Consider the following 26,278-nt stretch of genomic DNA (forward strand, 5'->3'; position numbering starts at 1 on the left):
TTACTCTTTCGTTTAACTTGAATAATTTATTGACAATTCTGGTGGGAGTAACAATCACAAATTTAGAGGCACAGTTTTGAAACTTAACTGGATTAAACAACAAGCCTATATATTATCTCACTAACAAGAAGTTCTAGGACTTCATAAATCATTACTTAAATTATTTCAGTGTGTGTGTTTTTTTTTTTTTTTTGCTTCACCACGACACTGATTCTTTCTAGTTTTTATGCTAATTAGTCCAGTCCAATAGTTTTTGCATGGTAATCAGGATTTATCTCCTCATAGATGCAAAAGGTCATAGTAATTGCACACATCATACCCAGACAGGGTTCAAAAGTAGTCGAGATTGTCGCTTTGTGGATGACACTTTTAAGAGTGAGAAAGCCTTTCTAAAGTCTGACAATTATTGGTGTATCATCATGTGTCATTCTTTATCACTAGATCTATAAGAATGAATGATATATACACATATTGACTGAATGATATTTAGATATATGTGATCTAATGATAGGACCTTAAAAGAGAAACCTGAAAGTTTGCCTCATATTTACTAGAACACACTGAGATCCTCCTAAGACTGACCGGATGGGCATTTCTCAGTTCCTGTCATTTGCGGGGCCGTGCAAGGCTAGCTCTAGTGACCCAGACTTCCAATTAAGCTGGCTTCAGTCATTTTGATGTAACCCAAAGTTTAGTTACAGTAACATTTTGGTTTAGGTGCTTACATAGCTTTTTAAACAAAAGTCTTTTTTATGCAGTTCATCATTCTGCTTTTATTTTCTCCAATTTCAAAGTTTTTTTTTTTAATTTAAAAAATAAAAACAAAATATAAAAATAATTTTTTAACAATGCCACCCATAAGGGACGGTTTCAATGCACAATGTTATTACATTCTTTTAGTCCCTTAATCACAGTAGTTGTTTCTTCATGGCACAATTATTTTACAATAAACTTTTCAAGAATAGTTTCAGATGTACAGAAAATTTCCAAAAGAGTTCCCACATATTCCACACCCAGCTTCCCCTGCTGTTAAGATTTTACACGTGACATATACTTGAATGAACTAAGGAACCAGAATTGACGGATTACCATTAACTAAATCCATATTTTATGTGTATTTCCTTAGTTTTTGGCTAATGTGCTAGTTTGGAGAAGTACTAATCAGATATTTTGTAGAATTTCCCTCAGCTGGGAATTTCCTGATGATTTTATCATGCTTAGACTGGGATAATGGTTTTTTTTTTTTTTTTTTTTTAAGGAAGAACATAGAGGATTACAGTTCTCATAGAATTTTATAAAGGATACATGTTATCAACACAACCTATCACTCTGAATGCTAAGTTGGATCATGAGGTTGAGGCAGTGTTTGTCAGGTTTCTACAGAGGAAAGTTATTCTTTTCCTCCTTTCCATATTGTACTCATTGAAAGGAGGCCACTATGTGCAGCCCAGTCTTAAGGACTGGGGCATTAGAACCCTGGAGGGAGCTTATCTACATACATTAACTGGAATTCTCTTGCTCAGGATCTTTATCTGTCTATCTATTTCATTTCAGTATAGGCTGAGGGATATTTGTTTTCTAATTTGGTTTGTAATCAGATATTGCTTTGTTGCTAAATTTTTATCTTTGACTACTGGGAGCTCTCAGTTGGCTCCTATGTCCGTTTGGCATATTTAAATTGGTTTTGCTTTTTAAGCACTTCCTTAGTTTCTGAGTGCTGCAGGCTCATCTTCTATATTCCCTTGCTGAGCACTAGAGTCAGTCATTTCTCCAAGGAGCCAGGTTCCTATTGATAGAGAATGGTATTAAAAATCTCAATTGGGTTTGCTTGTTGCTATGGGGTGTTGTTGCTTCTAGATCCTCAGCTGATGGAGAAATAGACGTATATATACCAACAAGTATACAAAACCTATCATTATTTTTTCAAAGTATAAAGATATAACTGGCATAAAACATTGTGTAAATTTAAGGTATGCAATGTGATGATTTTATATATATATCGAAATGATTACAATAGTGTTAATCTTTCAGTCACTTCACATAGTTATCATTTTTTTTATGTTGAGAAACTTTAAAATTTACTTCTCTCTTAGCAACTTGAATGTCCCTGATAGAGCATTGTGCCTTATATTCACCAAGCTTTACATTAGACCCAAGGAACTTAGTCATCTTATAACTGAAATTTTGTACCCTTTGAACAACTTATCTCAATTTCTGCCAAACCCCAGCCCCTGGCAACCAATCTCTTTCTATGATTTTGGACTTTTAAAATTCCACATATAATTGAGATCATATAGTATTTATATTTTCTCTGTCTGACTTACTTCACTTAGCAATTATGCCCTCAGGTTCCATCCATGTTGTCACAAATAACAGATTTTCCAAAATGTCTACAGTGTTATAGTTCATAAGACACTAACCTTTTCAGAGGAAATACAGCATTGCATATAGTACTCACATTTGGGGGCATTTCTTCTCTGTAGGATCATGACCCGTAAAGTCTTTCCGACTTCAATATTTTCAAGACTGTATTTTTTACTTTGCAATCCTGTCCAGATTTTCAAGCCATTGTTTGCAAAGTGTTTCCTTCAATCAAGGTAATGCCATGACTGGAAGATAAAAATCACAAATTCAGTTCAGCATTCTGTGTTTCCCCACAGTTCATTTGCAGAATAGGAGTAAAGAGCTGTGTTGCACAAGGAATGGGTGATAGATTAAATCTAGAGCTAAGCTTATTCAATATTAAGGAATAATTTCTGTAAGAAAGAGTCTATGATTGTGTTATTGATCAAGCTGACTTTGGATTATAGGATAGTAAGGAGAATCATTTTATCACAATCAAGAGGGTGGACTTTGGTTTTAGCAAAAGAGTCAGGATTGGGATTAGAATATAACTTGGAAGGCAAAGCTCAAGTTTTACAGTCCCACAATATTTTAGTTTTAGCTGCAGCTCCACAATGATTGTTTACAGCACAGTTTTGTGTGTGTGTGTTTTGTTTTTTAATGACAAAGGTGTCTGACTTATAAAGTGGAAGCTATCCTTCAGTAATAGTGGATGCTAGTTTAAAGCCCATCAGGGAGCTTTTAAGTGCTGAGACACAAGAAATCTAATTTATTTTCTGTTGGCACTCAAATTTAAATTTAGTTATTTTGCATTCTTTTCAAAAGAACACCATTAGATATTAGTCTCTCAGGGATAGTAGCATCAGTGTCTCCAATGGATTAACTGCTCCCACAAGTTCTTTCTAGTTTTGAGGACTGTATACCTAAACTTGGAAGCCCTGCAATAGAAAAAAATATCCACAAGTGTCGGGGTGTATATGAATCTAGTTTTAAAAATAGATACAGGAGTGTAGATGGTAAATGCAGAAATAGCTGAGGCATCTTGAAATTAGTGCAGGTATGAACACATCTAATACCCAGATCTTTAGGAAAATCTTCAGCAATTTATAGTGAGAAAAATAAATTTAAAAATCCAACATTATCTATGAAGAAGTTTATCCAATAAAAATTGTTGCAGTTTGAATAAATTGAGAACCCTATTATAAACATTTACAATCTACTTAATTTCTTTGGTAAATAATGGGGAAATTGTAATAGCTACTATTGGTTTTCGTGTTAATATGAATAGAGTGGCTGAGAGTATACAATAAAGAAGGGTGCAATTCTTCTGTTTAATGTTCTCTCATGTTCAGTAAAAGATGACAAATTTGAGAGTGAAGGTAAAACTTGCTATATACTACAAAACAGCAAAGCTTGATTTTTTTTTCTTTAAATCACTTCAGAAGGTTAATTTGGAAGCTGACATTATCAGCTTAGGTAGAAATGTTATTTAGACATTTGTAATCAACATTGAGGGAAGTTATTCAAACCAATCTGACCCAAACAGGAAGTTTCTACCAACTCATGATCCAGGATAGGAAGCAATCTGGATCTAGATCGACTCTTAATCCTGTGTAATTTATCAAGACATTAGATTCCTTAATTATAGGGTTTGATTTTGTCCCTGATAGTGTCCTTTTAACTCTGTAATGTCCTGTAAAACTTCCATTTCATTGACTCGTTATATTGACAAAATGGACTGCTATTCAACATTAAATACAATGTTTCTGCAAAATATTTAGTGATATGAGGTCATATTTAGTATATATATTTAAGTGAAAAGTGTTGCTTGCCACACAGAAAATATAATATGGCAACAATGGCTAAGACTTCTAGTGCATATTTTATGTGTATTGTATTGAGTATCTGCATTACATTCATTGATTCATTAAATGTGTATCTATACATTTCTCTACAACATTTTTATAGGGACAGTTTTATAGGGATTATTTCCGAGGTAATATTGCAGGTGACTTTAATCTCCGTTCGCAATTTTCTTTTAAAAAATTTTCCGTAAGACTAGAGTTGTCTTTAAAATTAAGAGAAGTGACTGGATATGGGTGGAATACAATTAATATACATTTTAGTTGAAATTCTATTTTAAGATACATATTTCACATAACTAAAATAAATTCCAAAATTTTATATGGAACCAAAAAAAGACTATGAATAGCTGAGAAAGAAGAACAAAGTTGGAGGTATCACAATACCAGATATCAAACTCTACTATAAGGTCATTGTAATCAAAATAGCCTGGTACTGGCATATAAACAGGCATATAAACCAATGGAACAAAACAGAGAGCCCAGAAATCAATCCATCCCTTTCATGTCAATTAATGTTTGACAAGGGAGGCCAGAATATAAAATGGAGTTGGGAAAATTGGACAGGTATATGCAAAAAAAAAAAAATGCAACTAGACTACCAACTTATATGATACACAAGAATAAACTCAAAATGGATAAATGATTTCAATGTAATCACAAGACCATAAAAATCCTAGAAGAAAACATAGGCAGTAAAATCTCAGAGCAATATTTTTTACCAATACATCTCCTAGACAAGGGAAACTAGGGAAAAGATAAACCAATGGGACTACATCAAGCTAAAAAGCTTCTTCACAGCAAAAAGAAACCATCAACAAAATTAAAAGAGAACCCACTTTATGGGAGAACATATTCGCCAATGATAGGTCTGATATGGAGTTAATTTCCAAAATTTATAAAGATCTTGTACAACTCAACCCCAGGAAGACAAACAATCCAATTGAAAAATGGGTGAAAAACTTGAATAGGCACTTCTCCAAAGAGGACAAACAGATGATCAATAGACATATGAAAAAATGCTCAAGGTCACTAATTATCAGACAGATGCCTGGTTGCCCCTAACTGCCCTCCCAAACTACAATGAAGTATCAGCTCACACTTCCAGAATGGCTACTATCAATAAATCAACATACAAGTGCTGGCGAGGATGTGGAGAAAAGGGAACTCTGGTGCACTGCTGGTGGGAATGCAAACTGGTGCAGCCACTGTGGAAGACAGTATGGACTTTCCTCAAAAAATTAAAAATGGAGCTCCCCTTTGATCCAGTAATCCCACTTCTAGGAATATACCCCAAGAAATCAGAAACACCAATCAGAAAGGATATATGCACCCCTATGTTGATAGCATTATTTACAATAGCCAAGATCTGGAAACAGCCCAAGTGCCCATCAGCAAATGAGTGTATAAAAAACTGTAGTACATTTACATAATGGAAAACTATGCAGCTGTTAAAAAGAAGGAAGTCTTACTGTTTGCAACAGCATGGGTGGACCTGGAGACGATTATGCTAAGTCAGTGGTCAGCAAACTCATTGGTCAACAGAGCCAAATATCAACAGCACAACAATTGAAATTTCTTTTGAGAGCCACCTTTTTTAAACTTAAACTTCTTCTAATGCCACTTCTTCAAAATAGACTCGCCCAGGCCATGGTATTTTGTGGAAGAGCCATACTCAAGGGGCCAAAGAGACGCATGTGGCTCGTGAGCCGCAGTTTGCTGACCACTGTGCTAAGTGAAATCAGCCAGTCAGAGAAAGACAAATGCCATATTATCTAACTAATACTTTGTCAGTATATTTTGTTCATTAGATTCAAACAAAATGGAACCAGATATGAATACATGGAACAGACTGGTCTGTGCCCAAGGGGAGGGGTGTGAGGGATGACTGGGTAAAGAAGGTGAAGGAAATAACTACAGAGCATATATGCATACCCCAAGAACATGAACAATAACTTGGGAAAGGCCAAGGAAGGGGGAGGTGGGAAGAGGTGGGCAAAGTAGGGGAGAGGGGGCATTCCTGCAGTAAATGTCAACATTCAAAATATTGTAATAAAGAAAAGAAAGAAAAAATAAATTATATAGATTTAGAAGGAAGGCTAAAACAAAGGCTAACATGAATTATTTAACTTCTGTCTTTCACTCTTATATGTCTCTCCTATAGATGTAGATCACCAAGTATAATAAACTGGAATATGTCTCTCCTATAGATGTAGATCACCAAGTATAATAAACTGGAATATTCTTTTTAATGAGAAACTAAGTGAAGAGTAAAAAAAGAAAAAGTCCTCGCCCTAACCAGTTTGGCTCAGTGGACAGAGCATTGGCCTGTGGACTGAAGGATCCCAGGTTTCCATTCTGGTCAAGGGCACATCCCCAGTAGGGGGTGTTCAGGAGGCAGCTGATAGATGTTTCTCTCTCTCTCTCCCTCTCCCTTCCTCTCTGTAAAAAATCAATAAAATATATATATTTTAAAAAGTCCTCACCTAGTATAACACTCGGCAACAAAATCTCCGTCACTGAAAGTAGCCTCTCAGTCTTTTTGTCAGCCTTTCCTTCAGTGATGAGCTCTAGTTCAACTATCATGAATTTCTTTTTTCAGACCGTTGAAGTTAATTTTTCCGAGATACAGTGAAATGCTCTATATTATGCAAACAGACATAAAAAGATAGGGATGTGAAGCCATTTTCTCTAGATATCTGAAAATAATTCAGATATTGTGATCATTTTCTAAATTAAGTAAGGTGTTGGTGGGTGATGAGAAGTCTAAGAAGAAGAAATGTATTGAGCCAGGGATTGTGTTTAGTGCTGGAGACAAAGCTGATTGTAGTGGTCTGTACTTGCTGAAACCCATGCATCTGAAATTATTTGTTTGCATAAGCCCAGACTGGCACAAGTAGATGTGAGGTGATTGTTCTCTAATTGCTGAATCAACCACTGCCCTTGATTCAGGTCTGCCTCTCCTGTCCTCACTTGGAACAATTACTGGCTCTGTATGCCTCTGCTTGCACACCAAACACCAAAGACAACCATAGCCAACAACACGAAGTGGACTTTCAGATTTCTATGTTTTGTACAGCTGGGAGTGTGACAACAGTGTTTCTGGTGTGCATTGCTACCAATGATTGAGGGCTTTCCTCAACATTCAATTTTGAAGGATCCAAAAAACTTCTTACTGCGGCATAAGGCTTTTAAAGTGTCCAAGTTCTTGAAGCTACCCGTGACAGTTGGCTACCTGGTACGTAGAGATAGAGCCCACATGAATATACCTACGGCAAGCACACCTAACTGGCTGCCTTCATAGGAATAGAGCATAATGGAATTTTTGCCTAATCTTTTATTACTATTGCTTTTGTGTAAGTATTTCAATAGAAGTAGGCAGTATACCAACAGGTATATATCCAGTTGAATACCAGTGTGCTAAATTTAATACCTTTTTATTTAGGTAGAGGGATTTCCTGGCCCAATTTATTCAGCAAGGATGTTTCCCACTTGATTTCCCTTTCTGAATAGGAAGATCCCATTGTTGAGGGAAATGGATGTTAATTAATCATATTCTACCAAGCTTTTTATTATGTAGCTCAATTTTATTTGAAAAGCATAATTGGGGTTGAGGTAGGGGAAGAGTGAACATTGAAAACAATGCTTATTACTTATGACAATATTGAGTAATTATGCAAACCATCTGAAGGTTTTACTTTGTTTTCTGCTGGTAACATTTTATGGTTGATTAAAGCTATCAGAACGGCATTCAAATTAAATGCAATAGGAGGTCACTGAACAATCGAAGTTATGTGCCCTCAGCCAGCACCCAACACTGCTACAGATGGGGAGAGTGCTACTTATTTTAGTCCTTACTGAAACTTGGCAGTGTGTTTCATTTTTATTTATCAATAGTCAGTTAAAATATGTTTTATTTGGTTTTAATAATCCAAATATTATATTAGAGTCTTACTTTAACTTTTAATTGGTAGACAAAGAATTAAGCTAAAAAGGAAACTCATTCTTTTTACCAATTCCTAAATTATAAGAAAACAAAATAATTTAACATAAATGGTGATGATTAGTAGTTCCCACATCCATCTAAACATAACTATAATCCTATATAATAAAAGCCTAATATGCTAAGTGTCCAACCATTCGACCAGTCACTATGACGTGCACTGACCACCAGGGGCAGACGCTCCAACTGGTAGGTTAGCTTGCCACTGGGGTCTAGCCGATTGGGACTGGGCAAGATGGGCCAGACATGCTCTGGAGCCCTCCAACGGTCCCTCCTGAACTCTGATCATACACCAGTGGGGTCCCTCAGCCTGGCCTGTACCCTCTCACAATCTGGGACCCCTCAGGGGATGTCAGAGAGCCGGTTTTGGCTCAATCCCACAGACCAGGCCGAGGACCCCACCGGTGCATGAATCTGTACACTGGGCCTCTAGTTTTTAATAAATGCATATGTTTTATTTATTTTTTCTTGAAAATTAAATGGATCTCCATTGTTTTCCATGGCATCTTTATTCAAGGTGTGTCTGCACTGAAAGCCTCACAATTCAAATATTTAAAGGCTGTCACATGGTAGGGATTGTCTTTATAATGTATGAAACATAGCACTTGAATCAACATACTGTAATGTAGCAGGTACACCAAGTACATTTGTTTAAAATTAGGATTGTTAATGCTACAAGACAATGTATTTTATATTTATAATGCAAGGAAACAGGACTAACTAAAGATGAGACAGACTGCACTCCAGGGAACAGAGTATCTGGTGGGGAATTCTCCATCAGTGACAGCTCAATGCCTTTATCAAATATCAAATACATTGTTGATATAGATAACTTCAAAAGGTTCCTCCATTACTGAGGCATTCTAAACACACTCACACATTGTATAACTTATTTATAAAGTTATCTAAATTTTTTATGTCAGCTTACTTGTTTTCCTTGGCATTCTTAAAGGGCAATCAGAATACATTTCCTACCCCCTGCCCCCTCTCTCTCTCTTACTTTTTCATTTGTTTAGCAGTGTCTATACATATCTGTGCTTCCTTAACAAAATTCTACAACATGTTTAGAAACATGCTTCTCACAACATGCTAAGGATTTATTTGGTATTATAAGGACACAATTTTCAAACTCTTAAAATAGGTGTTGTTTTTCATTATAATTTCAGGATTAGATATATAGAATGCAAACTAGTGTCTAAAATTTGAATAACTGGCAAGTGGTTTCTGTCAAACTTTTAGGTTGACTTTGCACCTTTAGGACCTGCTTTTGTGGTCTGGTCTCAGTGCTGCCATATCATTTAAGACTCCATATATCCCTCTCCCAGTGTCCCTACAGATATATCCAGAGACTCTCTCCTGAACCTGCTGTCTGATGACTTGCTGCAGTAAATATTGCCCTGGTAATTAGTTATGTAATTGTCACATAAGTAAAGAAAAATCTGTTCATGTCAACCAATAAGTGAAGAAGTGTTATAATTAGGAAAAATCACTGTTTTACCATTCACACTGTAATAATTGATTCAGGAAATAATTTTTCATAAAATGTTGTGGGAACCAACATTTGTAGAGTGCCAAAGTATAACAGACAGATTGCTTACATTTGCCAAGGGAAAATTTTGTCTTTACAATAGAGAGAGCTGGCAGTGACTACCTTAATCATCAAAGCATTACTACTGACATTATTCTCCATGTGATACAATAAGAAGTATATAAGGACATCTAAGTGTTGTTCTTACCCAAACATGTTTAACCTAATCTAATAAAACCTGTGAACAAATATCTATGTTTAAGGAAATGAAAGGGGTATAAGGAAGAGTTAAAGCTCACCATGAGAAAATAATTAGCCAAATCCAGGGTGCAGGATGAGTCTTGTATATGTCAAAAAAGTCAGTATCAGAATGAGCTCCTAACAGAACCCCTTTCCTCAGATAAAATCTGAATAGAATACTAAAATTAACAATCTAAATCTAGAGAGTGAACAAAAACATGCAGATTTTGGAGGTGTTAAAACCTGAAAAAATGGACCACCTTGTGGTGTGGGTTATTCACTTGAGTGGATTGAAACTGAGGGTAAACTGTGATTCATGATGGTGTGGGCAGCAGAAGCTATGTTAGAAATTCTACTATGCTGCTGACATGAGGAACTGTAGAAAAGACTTTATGGCGGCCATAGACACAACCAACTGGAAATGTGAAAGACCAAGAGGGAAACCCCAAGTCCTGGGTTTAATGAGGAAACAAAGTCTCTTCCTGCTTTCTAATCCATACACCTGTGGTTATATGCGAATGTTTATAGCAGCTTGATTCACAGTAGGAAATAACCTAAATTCCCATCAACTAAAAAATATGTACAAACTACTGATCTATGCACCACCCTGGGTAAACCTCAAAATCATTATTTTAACGACAGTCAAATATAAAATATACTTATTGCATGATTTTATTTCTATGGCATTCTATAAAATGCAAACTTGTCTATAGCGAAAGAAAGTTATAGGTGGTTGTCTGGATCTGGGCGCAGAGGGAGGGATAGACTGCTGAATAATAAGGGAACATTTCTGAGGATGGTAGAAGTATTCTGTATCTTGATTATGGCTTTGTTTCCACATATTTATTGGTCCAAATACAACGAGTTGTGCACTTAAATCAGAAGCAATGTATTATACTTTGATTACAAGAACAAAAGTAAATGTAATTAGCTTAATTTAAAAAAATACATAGGCACATTTAATTTTGATCTAAGCAGTGTTTTAATATGCTTTACAGAATCTGAATGAATATAAAACCTTGATCTTTTTTTTTCACTTTGCACAAGGTAGGTGTTTGACTTGCCGTTGAGAGTATAAATGAATGAACAGCCATGGTTGCTTTGTTTTCTTAACCAATCCGGTTGAAAGCAATGTTGTGTGTGTTCTAAACTATGGAAAAGGGAGACTCTTTAAATCTCTTTGCTTTTACATTAGTTATAGTATAAAATGTTTCAATCCTGTTAGGAGGAACATCTGATAAGGTATATATGTTTTATTTAAGTCTGCAAGTGATGTTTCTTTAAAATCTTTTTATGAAAAATCACAAATTTTATTTTTATGAAAAAAGAGGCCCACTTGGAACAGAGTAGCCCACTTGACCCACTGAATTCCTGGCAGCCAGCACCAACCTGGCAGCTATGTCAGTGAGTCATCTTAACAGTACAGCCACGCCATCACAGCAGCACCAGAAAACCTCCTGGAAAACTATAATTCAACAAAAGATTCCCCGCTCAACACACAAACACATCTGAGAGATCTGTGCATCAAGACACCTAAAGGTGGGCACATGGGAGCAAGCGGGAGAGGCAGGATGGGGGGAAGAATGAAGAAGTGAGCTGAATGGGCACAGTTTGGCAGCCACTGTGGCCCCAGCAGATATGGTAGCAGAGGAAGGCCAGAAGCAAGCCTGACTGGTCAGTACACATTGAGGCTGAGCCCAATGTCCTTAGTACAGAAGGGTAGCAAAGGAAGGCAGCGGTGGAACACACTCCATCACCAGGAAAACAAAGCCAGAGATGCAGAAATTCACACCCCAACCCATCCTCCCACTGCCAGCTACAGACCTCCCTTGGCAGATTGCAAAGGAGCAGAGGCAACATTCCAGCCTAAGTGATCTGTACTCAGTGTGGTTAAACCCAGTGAAAGGAACAAAGCCACATATGGCAGAATCAGCTTCCCCATCCATTCCTCCTCTACCTATGGCGGGGGAACTAGTAAGGCAGTTGCAACACCTCAGACAGTGTGGCCTGGGTGGTGGCTTCTGGCTGCAGGAAAACAGCACTTGGAACACACAGGCCAGAGGCCCCATCAGCTGCCATCCCACCACGGGTTTAGTGCCCTGAGACCAAGGTAACCTGGACATAAAAAGGGACACCCAACTCTTAGGGGAATATGGAGTATTTTCTACAGAAGAGGAGTAAGTAACCCAAAGAGATCCCAAAGTACCAGTAGTGCAGGTAAGAAAAAACCAAAAACTTCCACTGTAGCACCATCTACTGGAAAGCGAAAAACCTCTACTCATCAAGCTGCTAAAAAATTAAAAGAAACAAGTGCATTCCCTCAAATGCCCAGGAAGAGAAAAAAATCCATCAACTACCATGAATACCCAAGGCAACAAAGTAGTTCAGAGAGAAAATAAAACATCTCTAAAAATAAACTTAGAGACTGTAATTTAAATGACACAGAATTCAAGACCGTAGGTCTGAAAATACCAACAAGATAACAAGAAAACTCAGAAAAGGCAGTTCAATGAGCTCAGGAATAAGATCAATGAACAAAAGGAGTACTTTATCAAAGATAGTAAAACTATAAAAAATAACCAAACAGAAATTCTGGAGCTGATGAAGGATATATTAGAGAGTTTAGGTAATAGGGTGGATCAGATGAAGGAAAGAATTAGTGATATTGAAGCAAGAAACCTAAAAATGACTCGGGTGAAAGGAGAGAAGATGAAGAGTAAAAAGAAAAACATCAAACTCTGTAAGAACTATATGACTCTATTAGAAAGAGCCATATAAAAATAACTGTTGTACCAGAAGGAAGAGAGGAAAAAAGGAATAGAGAATCTACTCAAACAAATAATTGATGAAAATTTCCCAAACCTATGGAAGCCAAGAAGAAAAATAGAACACCTAATTATCTGAATGTAAAAAGAACTTATCCAAGGCACATTATATTAAAGCTGACAAAAGTTAATGACAAAGAATTCTCCAGGTAGCGAGAGAAAATAAGACAATAGTAACCTATAAAGAAAATCCCATTAGATAGTGATCAGATTTTTCAAACAGAAACTAAAGCTATGAGAGAGTGAAATTACATATTCAAAATACTGAAAAAAAATCACCAGCCAAAAATAATATGTCCAGCAGTTATTCTTTAGATATGAAGAAGAAATACTTTTCCAGACAAACAGAAGTTGAGGAAATTTAAAAACACAAAGACTTACATTACCAGAAATGTTGAAAGAATATCTTCTAAATTAGACAAAAAGGCAAAAAGAATCAAAATTATGAATAAGATGATTAACAGACAGAAGCAGGAAATCGCAATACTTGTTTAGGATAGGGTATTTAATCACTTAAATATAACTTAAGGTTAAAAGGGTAAGAGTTTTAGGTTGAGCATTGTCCTGTGCACCTGATGGATTCCTGGTCAGGAAGCGTAGCTGGTTTATGAATTGGATTACCAATAGATGTTTCTTTTCCTCCAAAATCAATGAAAATATATATATTTTAAAAAGCTCAGAGTAGCAGGATAGATTAAAATACATGACCCAACTATATATTGCCTTCAGGAGACCCATCTCCACTACAAAGATAAGCATAGACAAAGGGAAGGGGTGGAAGATGATATTCCAAGGGAATGGCATCCAGAGAAAAGCAGGTTTAGCCATACTTATATCATACAAAATGGATTTCAAGATAAAAAAGGCAACAAGAGACAAAGGTGGACATTTTATAATGATAAAGTGGACCCTATATCAAGAAAAAAATAATATATGTACCCAATCAGGGAACACTGAAATATATAAAGCAGCTACTAATGGAACTATAGGGAGAAACGGACAAAAACACAATCATGGTAGGGGACCTAAATATCCCATTGACAGCAATGGATAGATTATCCAAACAAAATCATTAAGGAAATATCAGCCTTAAATGACACATTGGAGCAAATGGACATGCTCAATATTTATACAGCTTTCTATCCCATTGCATCAAAATATATTTTTCTTGTGCACATAGACCATTTTCAAAGATAGATCATATGTTGGTACTCAAAACTAGTCTCAAGAAATTTAAGAAAACTGAAATCATACCAAGCATGTTCTCTGACCATATGGCTTGAAACTGGAACTTAACTGCAAAAAATAAAGCTGGAAAAACCATAAGCATGTAGAGATTAAACAGCATGCTACTGGACAACGATAGGGACAAAGAAGAAATAGATCAAAACATACATAGAAACAAATGAGAATGATAATGACATAACAAAATTTTGGGGATGTAGAAAAAGTGGTACTAAGACAGAATTTTCTAGCATTACAGGCTGATCTCAAATAAACAACCTAATATTTTACCTTAAAGCAATAGAAAGAGAAAAACAAATGAAGCCCAAAGTCAGCAAAAGCAAGGAAATAATATAAATGAGAACAGACACAAATGAATGAGAAAAAAAAAAAACATTCGAAAAAATTATAAAACAAAGAGCTGGTTCTTTGAAAAGATACATAAAATGGACAAATCTCTGGCTAGATTCACTAAGGAAAACAAGAGAAAAAAACTCAAAATAAAAAATGAGAAAAGTTACAATGAACATTAAAGAAATACGAAGGTTATACAAGGATACTATAAAAGGCTATACAACACCAAATTCAATAACCTAGGAGAAATGGACAAATTCTTAGAAATATATAACCTTCCCAGATTGAATCATGAAGAACTGGAAAATCTACCCAGACTGAACAACAATAAGGAAATTGAAACTGTCATCAAAAACCTCTCAGAAAACAAAAGTGTCTAAGACCAGATGACTTTACTAGTAAACTTTACCAAACATTCAAAAAATACTTAATGCCCATTCTTAAACTTTTCCAAAAAATGCAAAAACAGCAATAACTCCTAACTTATTTTATGAGGCCAACATTACCTTGATACCAGAACCTGGCTAGGACAATGCAGAAGAAGAGAACTACAGACCAATATCTCTGATAAATACAGATTAAAAAATCATAAACAAAACACTAGCTAATCAAGTACCACAAACAATACATCACAATCAAGTAGGGTTCATTCTAGGGATGCAAGTATGGTTCAACATATGCAAATCAATCAATATGATTTACCACAACAACGGATGAAAAACACAATTACATCAGTAGATGCATAAAAAGCATTTGACTAGATACAACATTCATTTATGATTAAATTACTCAATAAAAGGGGGATAGAAGGAAAGTACCTCAACATAATAAAGACCATATACCAGGTCTGATGAACCCTCAGCTAATATCATACTCAATGGTAAAATATAGAAAGCTTTTCCTGTAAGATCAGGAACAAGACAGGGATGCTTATTCTTACCACTGTTATTTAACATAGTACTGGGAGTCCTAGTCTGAGTAATCAGGCAAGAGAAAAAAATAAAAGGCATCCAAATTTGGAATGAAGTAAAATTGTAACTTTTCAAAGATGACATGATACTATATATAGAAAACCCTAAAGAGTTCACTAAAAGATTATTAGAAATAATGGACAAATACAGGCAAATTTGCAGGATACAAAAATCTGATGCGTTTCTATATACTAACAATGAAATATCAGAAAAAATAATTTTTTACGATGGCAACAAATAGGATAATTAGAAATACAATTAATGAAGGAAGTGAAGGACCTATGCACTGAAAACTACAATACTTTTCTACTTTTTAATTTAATTTTTTTAATCCTCACCTGGGGACATGATTAGAGAGAGGGAGAAACACCAATGTGAAAGAGAAACCTTGATCAGTTGTCTCCGTGCCCTGACCGGGGGATGGAACCTGCAATCCAGGTATGTGCTATGACTTGGAATCAAATGGGCAACTTTACGATGCACAGGATGACACTCAACCAGCTGGGCTACAAGACATTTTTGAAAGAAATTGAAGATACAAAGAAATGGAAAGGTATTTCCTGTTCATGGATTGGAAGAAACAACATAGTTAAAATAATCATATTACCTAAAACAATAAGCAGACTTAATGCAATCCCTTTCAAAATCCCAGTGGCATTTTTCGAAGAAATGGAACAACAATAACAGCAGCAACAAAAACCAAATTTATATGGGAGCACAAAAGACCCCAAATAGGCAAAGCAATCCTGAGGGGGAAAAAAAAGAAAAAAAGCTGGAGGTATCAGACTCCCTGACTTTAACTTATACTTCAAAGCTACAATAATCAAAGTATGATGTTGGAAGAAAAATAGACACACAGACCAATGGAATAGAATTGAGAGCCCACAACTAAACCCACACATATATGGGCAACAAATTTTTTACAAAAAGGCCAAAAACATACAATGGCGAAAAGAAAGCCTAGGAAAATTGGAAAGCCACATGCAAAATAATAAAACTAGACTGCTATTTCACATCATACACAAAGATGAACACAAACTGGGTCAAAGACTTAAATATAAGACCTGAACCAATAAATACATAACAGAAAATACAGGTACCAAATTTCTAGACCTTGGTCTTGAGAGGTTTTTATGAATTTGACCTCAAAGGCAAGGAAAGTAAAAACAAGAATGAATGGAACTATATTGAACTAAAAAGCTTCTGCACAACAAAAGAAACCAACAAAACAAAAAGGCAACCGACTGAATGGGATTCCATATTTGCAAACAACACCTCCAATAAGGGTTAATATCCAAAATATATTTTTAAAAAACTCATATGACCCAATTAAAATGGGCAGAGGACTTGAACAGATACTTCTCCCAAGAAAATATACAAATGGTCAACAAATATATGAAAAGATGCTCAACGTTACTAGGGAAATGCAAATCAAAACTACAATGAGATGCCATCTCACACCTATTAGAATAGCTATTATCAGTAAGACAAGTAATAACAAGCTGGGAGGGGTTGTAGAGGAAAAAGAACTCTGATACACTGCTGGTGGGAATGTAAATTGGCGTAGTCACTTTGGAAAACAGTATGCAATTTCCTCCAAAAATTAAGAGTAGAGCTATCATATGACCCAGGAATCCCTCTTCTGTGTATCTACCTGACAAATTTGAAAATGTTTGTTGGTAAAAATACATATACCCCATATGTTCATCACAGCATTAATCATGATAGCCAAACTATGGAAATAACTTAAGTGTCCTTTGATGGATGATTGAATAAAAATGTGGCACATATATACAATGGAATACTCCTCAGTCATAAGAAAGAATATAAGACTGCTATTTGTGACAACATGGATAGATCCTGCTAAGTGAAATGGAAAAGGGCAAGAACCATATGATTTCACTCATTTGTGGGATGTAAAACAAAGTAACAAATGAACAAAACAAACAAACTTATAGCTACAATAGTATGGTGGTTACCAGGGGACAGGGGTATGGAGGGAAGATGAAGGGTAAAGGCGCGGGAGTCAAATATATGGTATCAGAGGGGATTAGACTTTGGATGGTGAGAGCATGCAATGAAATATACTGATGATGTACTAAAAAAATTCACACTTGGAACTTATATAATGTTCTTAACCAATGTTACCAATAAATTTAATTAAAAAAATATAAATTCTCTAGTCCCCAGGCGAGTCACTTCACCAGATCCTTCTAAAGCAGAGACAGTATGTCACATCACCTGACCAAATTACAGACTAGTGAGCAAAATAAGTGAATATTGCTGTTTAAAGCATTTAAGTTTTTAGATGGTTCATTATACAGCAATAAACAACTGATTTACTTTTCAACAAAGAATTTCATCAACTACTAATTAGTACAAAAAGTTCCTTAATAAACACTGCTGTTTCTTTACATGTCTTCTTATGGAATGTCATGAATAATGCCATTCTCTCTCCATGGCAGATGCCATAAGAACTGACGATATCTGTTACTCATAATATGCACATCCACATATACAGGGCAATTTGTATTGTAAGGAGCCTTCCATGAACGGTTGGTGAAATCTTGTACTGAAACACTATGAAACAGTGGATGAGTCATTTGCCCACGGTGGTCAAAGGGGACCATTCCTGTGACTCTCACAGAGACCGTTCAGAAGTTCAAGTTAGGTAGTGTAGGAAAGGTCTTCCTGTACTCTAAGGGTCTATAAATACAATTTTCTATTAACGTTATTGGTAGGCTGCTCTATTATCTTAGTTTCATTCTGCCCTTTTGAAAGTCCAGGCTGAAAAATTGATTTGAAGAGTCTAAGTGAATTAGGTGCAGACTACAGCAGAGTCTTTGGTTGTTTACAGGCAGGTGCAAAATATTTTTTCTTTTATTTTAAGGAAAATTACTTTTGTGAAACCTTTATATGCTACCTTGGCTATATCCTGAATTTAAGCTTGGGTTCAAAAGACACTCTGAATTCTGCTGTGCTCAATTTAGTCCTGTCTTCAGAATTCCAAACAACTTTCTTCTTGTATCTTAAAAACAGTCACAGTCATGGAATAACATTTTTATATGTTTCAGTAAATACTCTCTGTTCATTTCCCAAAAGATAACTGTAAAAGAGCTAGCTTCTTAGTAAAAAAAAGTTGCATCTAAAAATATTTCTTATCTTTTAGAACATACACATAGTTCACAAACTTTCCAAATGGAAAGGAAAAAAACACACACCATAGCATTAAGTTGTATAAAATAATATTATAAATATTTAAGTGTTTTTGAAGATACTTATTGTTACCCCTAGTTCGGTGATTTTATTCCTACTGGGAAACTGCAGGATTTTAAAAATTATTTATTTATTTAGCATAGTTCAGGAATGTCAGAGAAGAATATATGGCTATTTTAAGGCAATTCCATCTTTTTCTGGGGTGATATTCAAACAGCAGAATTATCAGACATGGGCATGTTTCAGATGATAATGTTTGTAAAGAGACAGAATATGCAACTCTGCAGTTTACTCTCAGTTTGTCAAATGGGCATCTAAAGGCATTTATTATGTGGTGACCTGAAAGCCTCACGATAAAGTAACCTCAACTTGACAATTTCTTAAATTTGATAGGAGCTACATGATTCATTGACTCATCCATTTATTCGTATGCTCATTAATTCAGGCATACTATATGTTTTTCTGTATCTTCTCTGTGCCAGTCACTAAGTGAAGTGTTGAGGCTGTGAAAATGCCCTGTATCAATATTGAGGGGAAGACAGATGTGGCTTTACCAGGAGGAGGTAGGCCATTTGTTTGCCCAGGTCTGGCTGCAATCAAGGATCAGCAGGCCTTCTCATCATTGATTGGCTTTCCTATCAACCTAAGAGTCAATGCCAGAGGGTTCTAATTTCATGACTTTCTAAATACCTCTTTAAATGATCTAATGACTTTCTAAAGCTTTATAACACACAATCTGTGACTTTAGATGGATAAGGTACCTGATCTTTGTTATTAGTCATACATGTTTGTATAACAGCGTTACTTTATATTCAGTGAGATTTTTAACTAGCAAATTCCTTTCACTATTTTCCCATTACTCCTATATCTCCCTACCTATCCATTTTCTATCTACAAAAAGGATATATACATTTTTTTTCATATTTAAATATTTAAGTTCATGTAACCTTTTGTGGGTGTAAGGGGATCTTGTGTTTAATCTCAGCCATAATGAGGAAATTTGCACTTGGTATTCATTTCACAGGGAATCTTCTAAAATCTTAAGATATCATTTCTTTTAATCTTGCATGTTACCTTTGGTCATAAACATAATTTTCCTGGGAAAATTTACAGTATTACATGTAAAACACATAGACTAATAAATGATAATGTTATAGTTACATATAGAAATGAAACCACCCAGTACAGCCTAAGCTTAAAAGGGTATTTAATGACTCACTTAACTGGAAAATCCGGGGATGGGACTGGTTTCAAATGAAGCTTAATTCAGGGTCTAAATGATGCTATCTATATTTTTTCTATGTACTAACTTGGGAGTAGGGTGTAAAATTTGATGATTATTTTATATTAATCAAGGCCTACTTCTGGAGCTGGGAGGATTATCCCCTCTAAAGCTGTAAGGATTGACAGGGGGTTCTCTTTTTCAAGGAAAAGTGTGATTGTTGGATACTGGCAGGCAAAAATGACATCTCATAATTTTGCATAAATTTGGCAGCTTTCTCTATTTGTTTTCCTAGTAAATTAACAGAATAACAGGTCAAGTTCACAGAAAAATATATTCAACTCAAAATATGAATGAGTACAACTACTAAAATAGTCACCTTTGTTTTGTTTCTAGAAACACTCAATTCATATACATGTAAATTCATGTATATAAATCATGATTTCTAACATGCATTGTCTTTGACATTGGTCAAGCCTTTAGATCACTTCACATGGACTGGTATTAAAGGTAGTAAAATTATTCATTTAGGAAAAGACACCAAATGTAATCTTTCCACTGGTTTAAATTCTAGAAATAAACAATTAGGAACTTTTCATAGTACTCTTTAGAGAGAGGTACAACAGTATCTCAGTTAATGTATGAAAATCTCTTTTTAATAAAAGTCTCTTGCAGCCCTAGCCGGTTTGGCTCAGCGGATAGAGCACTGGCCTGCGGACTGAAGGGTCCCAGGTTCGATTCAGGTCAAAGGCACGTACCTGGGTTGTGGGCTCCAGTGGGGAGCGTGCAGCCAATCAATGATTCTCTCTCATCATTGATGTTTCTATCTTTCTCTCCCTCTCCCTTCCTCTCTAATATCAATAAAAATATATTTTAAAAAAAGTTTCTTTCAGGTCAATTATCCTCTTGCATTTGTCTAAGTCAACTGATACTCTTTTCTATCAGAGAAAACTCCAACAGGGAAAATTTAATTTTTTTCTTCTAGCTTGTCTCATTACAAAAGTTAAAGAACACGTGTCTAAGGTAAAACTCTTGTTAGGTCGAGTTTCTAGAAGAGGTAGACCTATGACTTTCTTTTGCAAACAGTACTAGAACTGGATTTCAAAGACCTTTGAGAACAATGATCTCTGTTTCTGAATTTGCCAACTCCAGGGAATCTCTTGAGTAGTAAGATACATTAGGAAGTTTTCCAATCCTAGAGAAATAACTATATTAGAAAGCATGTAATCATAAAATTCCAAGACCCAAAAAGTATTTTTGATATTTCATTAACTCAAGTATTTATTATGTGCCTAAAGTACTGGTTCTCTATTAGGTACTTGGTGTATAGAGGTCTCTGTTTTCATGGAGCATACATGCTATGGAAAACCACATAATGGATGGGTAATTTCAGAGAGACAAATGTTATACAGAAAGTAAAATTGGGTGATGTTACAAAGAGTAACTGGGTAGGAAATACTAATTTATAATAAATGTTCATGAATTGCTTATCTTAGGCAGTAACATCTAAGTCAGAAATTGAATAATGAAAAGTAGCCAACTATATAAAATCTCAGAATTAAATATCCCAGAATATATTTCACAATAAATAAATAGCATGCCAAGGAATTGGGCAATATAAAGATACAGTCTAGTCTTTTACTCAGCCATCAACACTTTACATAAAAACTTGCTTTTGAAAAAAAATAATATTTCCAAAATTCTAGGCTCTTTTAAAATATGTTGGTGCAATAAAATTACTTAACTAAACACCAATATTGGATAGCTGATAATGTTTATGGTCAAAAGCAGAGAATTAGTTCCTTAGCTAAAGTTGGAATATAAGTTTATGGATCCAAACTCTGGTCTAGGTCTCCAATAAGATTAAGGTGCTATGTCTTAGTCAGTGTCTCTTTATTAAAAAGCAAATTTTACCTCTAATGCCTGTGTCAATTTCACAGCTTTCTCTCCTTCAGATATTCTGAAAAAGCTTTAGCTGTTTTAATAACTTTCAGAGACCTTGAGATATTAAGCTGGTTTCAGAGAAACCCATTTCTCCTGTAAGTTACTCTGACTGATTTTCACTAAATTTGCCTCTATTAATTGAAGAGATGACTTGGCTGATAAGTTTAAGACAGAGCAATGATGTCTGGAATTCCAATGGCAAAGTCTAGATAATTCTCATCAATTCACTCAAAATGAATATTTGGAGCATTAAGATATATGTTGGCATCTGTCTTTGTGGTTTTATGTCTGGACAATCTGTGATTTGATTAGCTTCTCTTAATATGCTAAAAACCTCTAAAACCTCCAAATACCAAGTCAACAAAGTCAGAGAAGTAGTAACGTATAAATTAAAAATTAATTCCCTTTGAAAAATTCTGGTATATAAAGTATCAAAAAAGGTTTAATATTAAATGTTAAAGCTAATAATAAATGTAAATTGGGAGGTGATATAATTGCCTCCGATATGACAATGTTAATTTATTTCATTCAGTTCTCAAATATCCTGATTAGCCCCATTTTATAGAAGAAAACAGAAATTCAAAGGCTACACAAAGTCCTTGTGGTAGGACAGCTAATCTATAGGCAGACCCAGACATATTCAGGTCCTAATCCAGGTAGAAGCTGTAAAACACAAGGAAACAGATTATCCTCTGGAACCAGAGGCATGCAGTCCTGCTGACACCTTGATTTTAGCTCCGTGAAACCGATTTCAGACTTTCAGTCACAGCAATTGATTCTTCATTTGAATCTATATTTTCACGAGAATGTCTTCATTTGTAGACCTGGTAGGTACATCCACTTTAAAATATTGTCTCCACATCTCAATTTGAACTACTTATCATGTATTTTGAAATATGAAACCCAAAGCTTTGGCAAATTATTGACACTAGTTATCTCTTCAGATAGATTTTCTTTAGGATAAATTTAGAAAATATAGACCCCTTAATTTGTTAGGTATGCATAATTTCCAAATTATTCAGTTTCTCTTGAATGAATAGTGATCTAACATTTTATATAGGAAATAAGAAGTTTAGTAGCATAATAATTTCACCCATAATCACTGTTCTATTTTTTAATAGATGGGGAGTTGTGAAGAATGACATCTGTTTATTAATGTGGAAAGTATAAGAAAGACAGGAAGAGAGGGAGTCAAAAGGCTGAAGGAATAAAGGGCATATCATTAATGAACTGAATTAGAGGACTTATTAAGTCACTGATTGCTATTTGGAAACTGAGTCATTACCCCCTGAAAAATCAGATCTTTCAGAGGTACTGACCTTGGTTCTGGGAGAAGGAGTGTCAAAACAATACAGAACACCATGTATAGGTAAAGATCTACTTATTGGTAAGATTTCAGCAAAGCAAGAAGAGCAAAACAAAACATGCCAACCTGAATAACAGAGATAATAACAGAGATTAAATGGTGTGGACAGATAGAGATGAGGGATTTGAAACTGAGAGCTCATTAAGAACAAAGACTCTATCTTATTAAAATAAAAATCCTGCCTTGTGGTGTGCCAAAGGAAAAATGTAAGCTGAATAGTCAGAACTAAAACAGCATCATGTTTGAATGAGCAGCAGTGATGAGGTTGAGAACAAGAATGTGAGGTGATTCAGTTTTTTCTGTTTCAGGTCAATTTTGCTTTGGTCCCAGAAATTGAAGTCACACTGAGCTTGAGGTGATACTCAAGAGAACTATTCTAATGTGAAATGCAAGGTGCAGTTCCAAAGGTTGAGAACTCAGCTGGTTCAGAAGTACTCTGCTGTTTCACTGCACCAAGAAATGGTAAAGGAATTAAAAATGTATTGGATGTATGGATAGTTTGGTTTTATAAACTAATCTATAAGCTCTCAATATAAAACTCAAGGTCTTAGTATTTCTTCCAATCTTGTAAAACAAGGACTTGATGTGTACTTACAACTGCTGAAAGCCTGTGTGTAAGAAGGCAGCCAGCCAATGGATGTGTCTCTCTCATCACTGATGTTTCTATCTCTCTCTCCTTCTCCCTTCCTCTCTCTAAAATCAATTTAAAATTTTCTTTGCTTTTAAAGAAAGTTGCATATGAAGAAAGTAGTTTTTTTTTCCTCCTTCTGGAAAAAAGCAGTGTATTGAAGGATAATAAGAGGAGCTGGCCAAAAATGGCAGAGTATAAAATAGAGAGGATCCAGGCACAGCACCACCATGCCCTGCTGTGGGTCTGGCAATTTGGCCATTTTGCGGACCTAGAACATCTCAAACCAACAAAAATTTGGTCAGTAGGATTTTATGCTCAACAAATACAATTTTTTAACCCATACCCTAAATATCAACTTTAATAGCTAATGTAGGATTGCCAGACAAAATATAGAACACATACTGAGATTTAAGTTTCATATAAATAATGATTCCCCTTGCAATATATGGGACATATATTAAAAATGTGTTATTACATTGAGAAACCTACATTTTTATTTGCTAAATCTAACAATCTTAGACCAATGAGCCTCTGTGCGCCTGTGCGCTGTGTCCCAACAGGAAACTTGATGGTCCCTCAATGCTGTGAACTCTGGGTTGTGTCACTGCTGGAATTGAAAGACAGACATTGCTCTGGAGTACAGAGAACATTTGAACAAAAAGTGTCTAAGTGAGAAAAGACAAATACGTTTTTGTTTTTATTTTAATGAACAAAATCCATTTTATATAGCAAAAATGGAATATTTTACTGCACAAATAGTGTCATTACCAAGTAGTGCCAAGCATCCATTTGTTTTATTCCTCTGATGTTTGAAATTATGGCTCTAAAGGTACTCATGATTTAGGGAGTGTTCACATTTGCAGATGATATCTGGGGAATACTTGGTTATATTAAATAATCTATATTGTAGGACTATTTGTAATATAAATGGAGCATAATACTGATACTTTATGTTGATTATTAGATGTTCAATGAAAATTTGAACTTCAAATACTTCAACTTATTAAAATTTATTTAGTAAGATTGAATCAATTCTATGAAAAAGCCGAGCATATAATTTTAATAAAGTATATTTGTTATATTTTGTTCTTGAGTTTGTCAAGCATGGTACTTAGCTAGTACCATTGTAGATGCATGGAGAAAAAGTTAATTAATTACACCAAAGTGATGCCTTAAGGCATTGAGCTCAATTCTCTCCTGTGACCTTGGCTGAGAAAGCTGAAAGGATATAGGTTTTCATTTAATGAACAGAATAGTGCATTAGCCTTTTAAATCATAAATGAGCTTCAACAATCAGTAAAATATATAGTTGAGATGCCTGGTATTTGAACAAAGCAGCTAAGATAAATACTATATTAACTATGGATTCTATGGATTCTTTGAAAAAAAAATACACATATACTATGCTATATTATATCATTATTTAATATATTATAAAATATACTAGAGGCCCAGTGCATGGATTCGTGCACCAGTAGGGTCCCTCGGCCTGGCCTGTGGGGATTGGCTGAAACTGGCAGTCTGACATCCCCCGGGGGTCCCGGAGTGCGAGATGGCACTCTGCAAAGTTGCTGTAGGTAGGCATCTCCTGCATTGAGTGTATGCTCCCTGGTGGTCAGTGTGCATCATAGCTACCAGCTGGCCAGCCAGTCACTTAGGCTTTTATATATATAGATATTGTGCTATTTTATTTCCTATAGAAATGTCTTCATTCCTTTACAATGCATATTTTGCCCCAATTATTGAGCTTTTTCTCATCCATGCCTTTGCAATATGATTTTGCAACTTCTCACACTGGCAAGAGTTTATTTTCTTAACCCTTAACCCTTTGCACTCGCTTGCTTTTTTCATCGAGCTGCTACCGATGCTAACCGTGTTGAGTCACACTCGACATCCGAGTATAAAAGGTTAAAACAGGGCTGGCCTTTTGCCTTGATTTGGTTCATACAATATAGCAGAAGGGATAATTAATTAAGCAATATAAATTCTTCTTGTATTATGTGTCCCATAACTTGAACCCAGCTGTAAGAATTTTATTGTTTAAAAAAAGAACCAGAATTCAGATGTTTTTATCTTCAGATTATAAGTATTTTTAAAGTGAGTGTTTATTTTTCCTACTTTCTTCATCAGCTACTACTACTTTGTGATATGCCTCAAGGAAGACACATTTAGAGTTGATTGCAACTTCTTTTCCATCTAAAATTTTCACTAGAACTTTTCAAAAAATGCTCAAGTCAGCAATTGAACTATGTGTAGTAAAACCTGAAAAACCTGGGAAACTGAAACTCTTGATCTGTCATAATGATATCTTGAGATGTTTTGGCTGAAGCCAATTACCAGGCAAGAAGATTATTTTTCTCAGTGATGTCATTAAAAAATTATTTTAGGAACTTTCAGGTTACAACCTGACTATTTTTGAGTTGTAAAAGAAAAGCTTGTTCTTAGTGCTATGGAAAAGCCTACTGTCTTATCAAAACAGTGTCTGGGAACAGTGAGAATTGTTTATTTGAATTCAAAGTTTATTTTCATGGTTAACACATACCTTCATT

Source organism: Eptesicus fuscus, chromosome 14 (genome assembly GCF_027574615.1).
Source record: "Eptesicus fuscus isolate TK198812 chromosome 14, DD_ASM_mEF_20220401, whole genome shotgun sequence".
Lineage (NCBI taxonomy): Eukaryota > Metazoa > Chordata > Mammalia > Chiroptera > Vespertilionidae > Eptesicus > Eptesicus fuscus.